The sequence below is a fragment of the Gastrolobium bilobum genome, unplaced genomic scaffold (genome assembly GCF_033153095.1).
Source record: "Gastrolobium bilobum isolate Gb01-03AN ecotype WA unplaced genomic scaffold, APGP_CSIRO_Gbil_v1 utg15629, whole genome shotgun sequence".
NCBI lineage: Eukaryota > Viridiplantae > Streptophyta > Magnoliopsida > Fabales > Fabaceae > Gastrolobium > Gastrolobium bilobum.
In genome coordinates this window covers 657-13,091 of record NW_026895526.1, presented here as the reverse complement: position 1 = coordinate 13,091, position 12,435 = coordinate 657, and the positions used below count along the sequence as shown (strand labels likewise).

The window sequence follows — 12,435 nt, the reverse complement described above, 5'->3', positions numbered from 1 at the left end:
CTTCCAAATCCATTATAATTTATTTACCGGAAATGATTTTCCAAAATACAATAAACGAGACACCAAGCTTTAGATTATTATTTCTTTTTTAGATATAAAAGCAGCAAAAACTTCCCTACCAAAATTTTGACACAGTTACGTGTTCAGGACTGAACTTGAGACTAGTAACTTGAAAACAAGCTAAGTGAAAAGATTCATTTAAGATAGATTTGGCCTCATAGCTAGTTAATAATTATAACAAGTGATGTTAAATTCACAACTTATGCCTTCTTAAGCAAACAGAGTATTAGAGCATCTTACGTATGTTAAATTTTTTAATAAGTACATATTAAAAAATCTAAACTTATTACATAAAACTTTTTTAATGACATACGGGTAAGAGGAAGTAAATTAATTATTTCTTTCTTTGTTACAAAATGCCAACAGCTTTGTATGTGCTCGAAAACTATATATTTATATATAATATAAAAGTTCTTCCACCACTATTTTCACAAAATAGTTTTCTAAAAAAATATTTTATTATATAACTAGCTTTTTTATTTTTTTTCATGTATAACTTTTACGAGTTTTTTTTTTTTTTTTTTTTTTGGAGTTACCCAACCCTAATTACCTCTTTGAGGCGAGTTGGCTTCCTCCGGTATCCCCACGAGCTTCGACTCTTTGAGCCGGCTATGGGACTAATCCGGAGTGCGGGGGAGCAGTGATGGCTAAAGGTTCAGCCCCCTCCCCAAGAATGCATTTAGCAGGAATCAAACACATGTCCAACCCCACTAACTCAGCGCCAAGTTACCAACTGAGCTGCACCCATTGGGAATTGGACACTATATCGAAGCCTTTTTAATTTTTTTTTTTTAAATAACAATCAAAGAATATTGTTCATATAAACTGATTTGGAATTGGCCATTCATTTCTTACCTTTATGGTATGATTTTCTGTACTTATTATTTTGATAAATTCTTAATTGTTGTTATATACAAGTTAATTTGGTATAGATTATGATATGAGAAATTCAATAACTTTATTATTCAGTTTAATATTTTTTTTTATGATGCAAGTCCCTCTTGTTATACTTGTCCTTATTTTCTAATTGCTTTGCATTGAAATTAGGGATGACAATTTTCTACACGATATGAAAAATTCGTGTTCGGGTTGACTCGTTTTCAAATTTGTATCATATTCATTTTAGCAAAAATTGTTCGAAAAAATTTGTGTCGTGTCGTGTTACGTCGTAAATCGGTTTTTTGTGTCTTATCTCGTCGTATCAATTCGCATAATAAGTAACATAATTTAGGGTTTATAGATTATTCATATTGTGTTGTATTGTATCAACCTGCATAATAAGCGACACACTTTGAGTTTGCGGGTTATTCGTGTAGTAACATCCTCATCTCGAGCCGGTTCATTAATATACATATGGTACTAAAGCGCAGCATAATTAAACATGCAGAAGTGGAAGACTTAATTAAAACTTTACTTCTTATTCTAGGTAATTCTACGAGCTAACTTTTTCCTTTTCTTGTACGGTTGTTGTGTTGCATAACATTTTACTTTTTCCAATTTTAAACGCAATGTACCGACCCAAGCCGACGTAGAATTTCTTTTCCTAACTTATTAATCCTGAAATCGTAATTAACGGTCACATTACCATAAGAGCATGACAACTAGTGTTAGCCATGACAGAAGCAAACAGACAGGATAATAGTTGTAAATTGGACAATCCCGGGATTAAATACCTCACATAAACATATCTCTGTCAATCAGAAAAGTCCAATACAGTGTATACGTATCCAATGGCTAACACATAACCTCTAACTAAAATACATCATATATAAAGTATGGCTTCGAGCCAACATAAGTAAATAAAGAACTAATATCTGACAATGGACAATGATTATAAGAACGCATGATCATATATCATGCCTCAAAATAAACTATACAGTAATCTATATACAAAACACATGACATGTATCGTGACCTCAAAATAAGCATATATAACATGGTATCTCAAAATGAAACTATCTAATCCAAGTAGGGTCATCTAATGTAAGTGTTTGTCCTACTATCACTGCTGAAACTCCTTACCCCGAGAGGGCTCTCTCACGACTTGCACACCTGAAATTATGTTCCCAAAAGGGCTGATATGACAAATCTATGTAAGCTCAGGGTTTATAGAGTATTCCTCATCCTTAAGCCCACTTCCTGCAAGAAGGTTCAGATACAAAGCATAGCATATACATCATATAATCAAAGCATATCAAATCATATCATACATATGTGACCTTCAAGAGCTTAAGTCCTCCAATGGATTAGTGAACATATGATAGTGACTCCCAGGAACTTAGATCTTCCAGTGGGTTAATCACAACTTGTGCGCAATGACCTCTAAGAGCTTAGATCCTCTAGTGGATTAGTTAATGCACATGCACTCATTGGCTATAAACTACATATACATTTGACATCATCTTATCATACATATCTATATGAATGCACTTATACCAAATATTAGACGTACAATCATACAATTAGACCAACCATACTCTCACTTGACCATAGAGGAGCAGACAAAGAGAGGCATAATCCTTAAACCGAGAGCTTACCTTATAATAGCTTAATCACATGCTTACTTGTATTGCAAGCAAGCCTACGTACCTCCCTCCAACACCTGGTCCACAAACTCTGAATCCCTAGACACAAACCTAGAGGAGAAATCCATGTCAACAATAGTCATTACACAATTCAAATGTCAATCATATGTCATACACAAGTCATTTTACTAATTCTTTTCAACTTATACATTTAGGACCCTTAATAACGTTTACAACAATTATCTAATATACCCAAGTGGTTTCCATATCCCATAAGGCCCAATTTAGTATTTTCATATTTTTTCAGCTTGAGTTACCTTCGTTCAAACTGAAACTGTGAATGAACTATATATCAATAAATTATCATATTTTATTATGTTATTCTATACTTCCTAGGCTTTCCAACAAGGTATCATACACCTCAATCAGAGTTATATAGCTCAAGTTATGCTTTTTGGAAGTTCATCTCACAAAACTGTTTTCAAAGAGCAACAGGGGATCCCAACCTCCCTCACTGTTTTCACCACTGAGGCAGTTTCACAAGTCAGATAGCTCTCAAATTTTAATATGTTACAGTAGACACTTACATATTTAATTCTAGGTATCATAAGCTTAATTTGGATAAGGAATAAGGGGGATATTGAATTTAGAAGTGCCAAACCTGAGAGCACCTTCCAATTCCAAATTTCGGGCATTCTTCACTCAAATTGACTTTGGTAACAAACCACAACACAAAATCGTCTAAAATTTTAAGGAAATGTAGAGGACATCCTAATATTTAAAATGAGATATTATGAGCCTCATTTGACCAAGGAATGAGGGAGATATCAATCTTCAAAGTCAGAAGCAATATCCTCACAATTTTTAGAATTTTGGCAACTAGTCTTTGTTTTTGTTTCTTACAACTTATGTTTAATTCATGGTTCAATTACCATCCATGCCTTACTATATCTTTACTCACATTATAACATATAGCATTCCCCATAATCATCCTTAATCATTTCAAATCACAGTTCATACACAAAAGGCCTTGAAGGCTGAGAAGCATGTATAAGCTTCCAAAGAGGCTTCTTCAATCAAATGGTCAAGGAACTCTTACCTTTAAGTCCAAGAATCTTGTGCTAGTTGTCTCTCCAGCAATCAACAATGAAAGTACCAAACCAATGCACTTCACACCTTACTTGACCGAGTTGACCTAAAAGCCCATGAGGCACTTTTCAAACTTTGATCAACATAAGCATGGTTTTACTACGCCAACTCAATCCAACAACTCCTAACCACCTTAGTAATATCACTACATAGATTTTACACATCAATCCCAAAACGCTCATGTTAGCCGAAATGCAAGGAGAAGGTTCAATGAGATTTTTCCAACTTTTAATGACATTCACATGCTATTTAACATACTATCAACCTATATGAACACAAACGCCCAATATTTAACTACATGATCATGCATTTTCATTTTCCAACAAAACCTTATATCCTCATCAACTTCAAATTCATGGACCCAAGTATTGAATCATAGAAATTAAAGTTACTTACCACCAATAGGTTCCTAAACTACCAATTGTCAAGCTCCAAGCCTTCAATCAAGCAAAACCATGGATTTTTCACAACCTTAATGAATAGTGACAGCCATGAACATAGAGAAGGATCTCATCAAACGATGGTTCCCAAGTAGAAATAAGCTATGCATTTTACTCATGCAGACCTAGGGAACATTTTTCGTGTTCAACACTTTTGGATTTGATGAGTAGAAAGTGATGAAAATGGGAGATGAAAGAAAAGCAATCCTAGCATTACTATGGAGAGGGAGTCGTTGGTTTGTCAACAAAAAAGGAAGAAGAAGATGAATTTTGCAATGTATTTTTCTCTCTCCTACTTATAGGTTAGTTATCTTTTACCTACTTAATTTACACTACTCACACTTAATCTTACAAACTTAATAAATATTATATTTTTAGTCCTAAAATGACTTGTTTGGCATAATTCAATTTTTCTCATTTTTGAGTTCTACTATTAATTTCCACTGGAGTGTATCTTATCTGGTAAAATCATTATTCACACTTTCTCAAAAAGTGTCGTATTATACAAAATTGTGTTCAGAATCCAATTCTAACATTTATTTCATCGAAATAAATCTCTAATTATCAAAATCGCAGGTTATGGTTGTTATACGTGTCTTGTTAACTCACAAAATAACCGAGTCGTGTTTGTATAATACCCCAAACTTAAACATTTAATTGATTAATTTAATTATTAATTAAATAATTCAGCATGTCTTAGTGAGTAAAATTAAGTATAAGGCTTAATTAAATGAATCTGAGTCACTTTGGAGTTAAAAAGTGTACTCAGAGAAAATTAAGGGGTATAAATGGGTGTAGGCAAAAGTACCCAAAATATAAAAATAAAATTAGAAACATTCCTAGAAAAATATTCCAGACTGTTGGGTAAAGTTTGGTAATTAATGGAGTCGAATAGATAGATGAACCAATACCCATTAGATATCACTTAACCAAGTTAAGTGACATAAAACAAAAGAAAACCCTTGTTCCCCCCCCCCCCATTTCAGTCGACGCCCAGAAAGAAGAGAAGAGAAGAAGAAGGAGAGGAAGAGAGGGAGAGAGAGAAAGAAAACCTAGGTTGTGTGATTTTCAACCGATTGGAGCGATTCAAAAGCCTAAATCACTTAGAATCTTCCCCTCTTTCATAATCCTAGCTTGGTTTTGAGTGGGGAGCATTGTGGAGAGGGATATTGCCCCTCAAAAATTCAGCCCTTTGTGAGATTTTGGGGTTTTGGGGGTTTCAACCTCCATTGAAGCTTGAGGAGCCATCAATCCTTGGTTGTGTGACCATTGGTGGTAAGATTCTAACCCTTGAACCTTGTTTTCTTGGAAAATTTCATGGTTAGGGTTTAATGAATAGTGTTTTAGGGTTTTTATGAAATGTTGAGTAGATTGGCTATGTTCAAGGAAGAATGAGGCTTAGAGTATGTTGTGAAAAATGCTAGGAATGACATTTAATCGGTAGAAATGAGTTTATAGTGTTATTTTAGTATGCTTTGATGTTTTGAGAAATCTAGGCTTGGAACTATGGATTTCCTTGCATTGTTAGCATTGTTTGATTGTATTCCTTGTGTTGATAGGATTGAGGCAAGAGGACCAAGTGGAGTGACCAACCCTTGGGGTTGTGTGCAATTGAGGAAAGCTCAAGAGCAAGGTAAACCTTTGGACCTTGTGGTTGATCCCATTGAGTGTTCCACCATACTCCGTTGAAGAGAAATGGTTTATGAGATGTGATATGTAATTATGATTGTAATTGTATGCTCATGCATTGATTCATGCTTTGATACATGTTATGATTGATTGATGATTATTGGTTGATGTTTGATTGTTTAAGAGTAATTGAGGAATGATTATAGAAGTAGCAATAATGAATGAGGTAATGGTTGAGGATTGTGATTGAGGTTATGAGTGATAGTATTATGATGAGGATGACTGGTAGGAACTTCCCTTGGAAACAGCCCTATGTGGATCTCCATGTGGTTAGAGCCTAAGAGGAACAGCCCTATGTGGATCCCTCTTGGAGGTTCCTAGATTGAGGAAAGGACTTCCCTTGGAAACAGCCCTAGGTGGATCTCCATGTGGTAAGAGCCTAAGAGAAACAGCCCTTTGAGGATCTCTCTTGGAATAGATTGAGGAAAGGACTTCCCTTGGAAACAGCCCTATGTGGATCTCCATGTGGTAAGAGCCTAAGAGAAACAGCCCATAGTGGATCTCTCTTGGAAGTCCATGTGATGCTTGTGGATAAGAATGTGTTAAGCTATTATGATTATGTGTACATCAAAGTGAACCTTAGGGTGGAGTGATCTCCAAGGACCTCTGGTTTACTGTGATATATTCGTATATCTCACCCCGTGTTATGGGGACCCCCTTTCAGGTAAGGAAGCTGCAGGAGACTCTGATGGCAAGTGGCCTTATTTGCAGTAGATCATGCATGAAGAAAATGATGTTTTGAGATCATACATGTTATTTTGTAGATTTACATGTATAGGATTGATCATTGATAGCATTGACGTATGTATATCTCGTTATATTTGATGGACTTAGCCTATGATCGTGCCATTGGATATCTCTTTTGTTGATGAGAGCCAAGGGATGGTCATAGCCTTTTGTAGCTAAGTTCCCAGTTATGTAATTAAACTTGTGTAATGTTATTTACTTCAAGGTTATGAATGCATGATGAATATTGGAAATGTTGAGCTGAATTGTCTATTAGGAGCTAAGCTGTTAGATTGGGAAACGTTGAGAAAACAAAGGTTATGCTGCCCAATTTCCGTTAAATCAATGATGAGAGGATGAGAGTTAAGCAATGATATAGGGATATCGCAAGCTTGTTAAATAGGTTGTAAAATGTGTAGGATTGTGTAACAGCCCGTTACGTACCGGTATTGTTAACATTAATTATGATATTAAGCGCAGTTACAATCACAGCAGTTCATTTATAAAACGCGAATAAATTTTTTTCCGATTATTACGCGAGCATTTAAAACATAAAAAGACGTAATAATTAAAAGCTGTGACCGTAACCGTAAACTCTTGCGGAAGACTTATTTAAACTATTTTTATCACTTACGTTACTTATTATAAGTTACTAAGGAGTTCCCATAAACTCACTTAGCCAATTTCCAACTTTACGTTTTTTACCAATTCGAACATGTTTCACTCTAAGTTTTTCTGCGACCAAACCGATCGCAACCAACCCTTCTTCTCAGATTATATCTTTGTGTTACTTAATTCCCTTTTTAACAAGCTAACATACGCTCAATTCGGAGCTCATTTGCTCCGGTTATCGCCGTTTGAAGTTGGATAAGCAATTAGCCCAAACAACCCCAAAAACAGCTCCAAACCACTCACATTGCTCGAATTACTGCACTCAATCCCCTCAACCAAGTACTCTCAAATTTTTATCCTACAAACTAGACATCTCAAACTTCATTTTGATATATCACACACTCAATTTGACTGAGAAACGAAGCGGGAATTAATTTCCCAAATCCGGTCCAGAATCTGCCTCAGGTGCAGTGGCACATGAGCAGTCCGCGTTTCTCTATTTTTTTCAGGCCGAAGATCAACCCATATTTTTCTTAAATTTTGACACAAGGTAGAGGACATCTCAACCTTCAAAATGGCGTATGGCACGTCCCTAGGGGACCTCTATGGAGGGAGATATGCTCTCCCGAAGTTCGCCTAAAATCTGCCAATTCTACAGAAAATTCGCCAGAGTTTCCTTTGTTTTTCCAATAATCCCAAAGTTGTAAAAGATCCTTTAACCTCAATTGTACCTAATAAACACATGATAATACAGCAATAATCCAATGGGTGGCACACACAAGGACCAACAATGCCTTGGGGCACTTACAACCCAATCCAGTTTATAGTTATTAAACATAGAGTCCATATTAATCATTCTTAAGTAGTTGCAATCACTAACACCTTTTTCATGCATATTTCCATCATACATATTATCATAACCTAAAACAGGCCTAAGGCCCTTCCATCATAGTTAGACATGCATCAATACTATTACAATATGGCTTTACAAATTACAACTTGAAACTAAAACTTCAAATTACATTCTTCTAAAATTTCAACTTAATTAAAAGACAACATAACCAAATACATCACTACTAGACTTAGGCAAAATGGCATGAACAAGATGCTAATGAAGCTACTAATAAATACAAATGACATGTTCATGCCTTAAGTCTAGCCTAGGCCACACGGCCAACAAAATGCAAAATAAGAAACGCTCCATCGCTCACTCTGCGGGCCTCTTGCCCGAGGCTCCTGCTCCACTGCTACCTCCTGAAATAAATGCCCCGAGACGGGGTGAGATATATGAATATATCTCAGTAACCAAGAGGTTCTGGAGAAAACTCCACCCAATGGTTCACTTCGATGCATATCAATAGAATACAACAACCACTTTGAAAACGGGGTATAGCAAGGGATTTAGAGAATGGGGAATATAAAGAAAACAAAATACGACGATACGGGATGGTAACCCCAATTCCACGTACGCCCTCGGCATATATAAGCCTATGGGTATCATCCAAGGTGTGTTCACAGAAACCACAACCATGATGCCCAAACCAACCAAAACGCCAAAGACATTCCTAGTGTGCTCCTACCCGGATCACACACCATGACCGCAGTCAACTGGAACTCCCTCCTGGAGACCTATCCAGCGGAAGTCCGAAAATGCCCGAAGGCTAATAAAACTGTCTACTGGCCAGAGACTCGGTACCGCAGTACCCATAGCAATAATGCATGCATGCTCATGTGTTCTATACTATTCATACACACTTCCTACCGTTGCCATCAACTGGCAAGGTGGAACAGAAAAGGGGAACAAGCCCCAGTACCAAGAGGTTACCTTAATTCGTGTTTCCACAAGCTCCGTAGCAGCTTATCCCTCAACTCGGTACACAGCGGAATGCCTACACAGAGGACATTCCCAATCACTCTCAGTTCAACCCATACATGTTAATTTATAATTACACATGCAATGAACCAATTTCTTACCTCAATCCACTTGGTCCCGGACCAAGGGCAATTCACTGATTCAAGATTCGGGATTCAGGTCGATGTACGGCAACCTATACAATAACGTACATCCATCAGTACTCGTCAAATAGTATCAAAACGCAAAAACACAAAAATCCTCCCCATCTTCCCTTGATGGTTCGGCCATTGTAGTGTAAATGTGAGATTTATTTTTCTAAATTTTCTTTCTCATTTTGTTACGTCTCATTAGGTTGTCAATAAGCCAATTCAAGTGCCGGTTCGTCATTTTCGCGTCGGATTACATCAGGAAGCGAAAACCGCAAAATCCCCCCTTTTTCCCTTGGAGGTTCGGCCATATAGGTGTTAATTGGGGATTTATTTTTCTAAATTTTCTTTCTCATTATAGTACCCATCCTTGGGTTGCCATAAGGCCATTTCAACTGTCGTTTCGCCGTTTTATGTCTTTTAAGCATCGTTTCGCTAAATATTTCGCTCTAGGTTCATTTATGCCAACTAAACCACTTATTATTTTTCCATTGATTCTAACACTTGCCAATCACAACACAACCCATCTAAGCACTATATAACTACACAAATCATCATCCAAATCATTTTTCATCATCAATTCACTCATTTTTCCTCAAAGGTTCGAATCTTGCCCTATGACATTCCAAAGAATTTCCATTCAATTTTAATCACTCCAACCTTCACACAACCTATCATATCATCATACCATCATGCCACAATTCATCAAACAAGTCTCAACACCAAAATTCACAAGTCCAAAATCATGATCATCAAATTTTTCTAAGTTAAATTCATCAATTTTCACCAATAAATTTCATCGCATTTCTAGCTTTAATACATCATTCTAACACATTATCATCTAATACACATTTTCAAATTGAGCTCTCTAACGTCACTATTCATCATATCAAAGTTTAGGTTTTCAAAATCAAATCATCACCATCAACCATTTAAAATGCAAGAACACTCACCCAAATGGAAGGTACAAGGCTCCTCCTAACTATACTCCACCATTGGAGCACTTGGAAGCTCCAAGAACACAAAATTCCTCACCAAAACCGCAGCTGTAAATGGCCAAGATCTCCTCACACACGCGATTTCAAGGCTCAAGAGTGGTACCAATGTGTTTAGGAGGTGTTTTCCAACAAGTTTCAAGACAAAAATCGTTGGATTCGGTGGAGATTTGACCAAGTTATGGAAGAAAGAAAGCTTGAGCAATTCTTGGCCATGGAGGGGCTGCTGCACGCGGGAGAGAAGAGAGGGAGGAGAGAGAAAGTGTGAAAAAAAAGGTGAGTTTGACTCACTTAAGTCACAGGCGGGTCCCACACGCGTTTTAACTTTAATCAATCACCTAATTTCAACCACAAATTCATGACCTACATATTTTTCTTGTTCATGTCATATTTTTGTTTCCCAAAAATACTGATAAAATTTTCACGCTTATCGGTACAATTATACCGCAGTATTTTTACACCGGAAAATCACTATTCATCAATTTTTCCCAAAATGACTCAATTCCATCAAATTTCATCAAAATCATATTTCCTAACTCAAAAAAACATTTACAACTCATATTTGAAACCTAGAGCTCAAAACTCAATCGGCACGTTTTACGGTGCAATCGTACCGCGGTATTTTTACCCGCGAAAAACACTATTCACTGATTTTTCTGAAACTTGCCTGTCCACTCAATTTTTCGTTCTGAACCCATTTCCAGGGTTATTTTTACCATCTGAGACCTTCTACTCAATTTTTATCTTCCTAGGGTTGCGTGTTGGCTAATTACCGTTTTGCCCTTTCTTTGTATTTTGGCCTAATCTTTTGGATTTTCACTAATCCATCACTTGATTGCTCACTTAATATTTTAATTACTTGATTTAAAATTGTGAGGTGTTATATTCACCCCAACTTTTAGAATTTTGTCCGCAAAATTAAATCATACTCATCCGCTAACTCAGGACACAGTCGGAGAATCTCATCCTCCCGCTCCCAAGTAGCATCCTCAAGTGTGTTCCCTTACCACATTACTTTTATCACAAGCATGATCTCCTTTTTATGATACTTATTATCCTTTGATCCTTCACAATCACTTGTCTCTCATGGTTCTGTGACCTTTTAATTCACAATACTTTACACTTTCTCTGGTCTCCCGTTACCATTTCGCTGATTTGTAGGTAACAATATAACAATATTACGGATTTGTCAGTATCAATTTACCTCATTCTCATCTTTATCCATCTTTCTGACCTATGGTCGTTCTCAAAAGCATCTAACCGCTTTCATGCACATTCACTAGTTATTCCTGGAGTATTTCCAACTCACTTTCTTTAGTACTTAACTTTTTTCGCGGTCCTCACTGTTTTGACAATACCCCAACAACCATTTCTTTCCATTACTGTCACTACTCTTATCATTTCGTTGTTTTCTTGGCTTTCACCCAAGCACATACTTTCTAGTTTCAAAGGCACTTTGTCGTGTCCTACAATTACGACTCACATTAAATTCTATACTCATATACTTTATTTTTCCTTGTCACGTGTCTTCACCTCTTTTTAGGCACTCACAACTATATCTTTCTCTTTGTGATACGAAACTAGCAATACCCATACTAGTTTATATTTTCGATTAGCCCTATAAGGCCTTTCGACCACAAATACTCATGAAATTTTTCCATCTACAAACTCATATTCATAATTTACACTCATTGTTAAACTCTTTATTAGCTTAACCATCTCAACTTTACCAACTCAACCAGCTCAACTCCATACTTAGACCTCTCACAGTCTAAACACAACACTCATCAATGACCTCCACATCAAGGCCTCATGCTTAATATTTTCTCCCACTAACTATTTTCAACTTTTATTCCACTCCGACGTTGCAACTTAACCATATGTTCAACTTATTTATACCACTTTTTCGTAATCATCGTCATTTAATCCTGAATGTCAAACTCAATATAACATCACCTTACAGTTTTCACCAACTTTCACCAATCATCTTGGTTGTTCGAATCAATCAACCACACCAAGCCATTTCACTACTAACTGATGGACCCTTAAAATGCCATGTCTCTCACATGCAAGTCTCGTTCTATAGGAATCTTTGAAACTTAATTATCAAGTCACATAAAACTAAATCCATCCTTGCCACTACTTATACAATTCCCCACCGATTGGTATCTCAATCTCTCAGAATATTCAAAGCTACCACAAACACTCAGTCATACCTCATTAATACTTAACCAAAAC

The 12,435-nt window shown here is 36.4% G+C and overlaps 2 long non-coding RNA genes across 2 annotated transcripts; one reads left to right on the top strand and one right to left on the bottom strand.

The window, feature by feature from the left end:
* Positions 1 to 5,420: 5,420 nt before the first annotated feature.
* LOC133315234 (uncharacterized) lies at positions 5,421 to 6,700 on the top strand. The gene is made up of 3 exons (XR_009752049.1): positions 5,421 to 5,449; positions 5,734 to 5,807; positions 6,528 to 6,700. It is a non-coding gene; the product is annotated as an uncharacterized LOC133315234 (long non-coding RNA).
* A 1,447-nt stretch (positions 6,701 to 8,147) lies between these two features.
* LOC133315368 (uncharacterized) lies at positions 8,148 to 10,418 on the bottom strand. The gene is made up of 4 exons (XR_009752060.1): positions 10,156 to 10,418; positions 9,176 to 9,249; positions 9,027 to 9,090; positions 8,148 to 8,455 (listed from the first exon to the last, which is right to left on the bottom strand). It is a non-coding gene; the product is annotated as an uncharacterized LOC133315368 (long non-coding RNA).
* Positions 10,419 to 12,435: the final 2,017 nt, after the last annotated feature.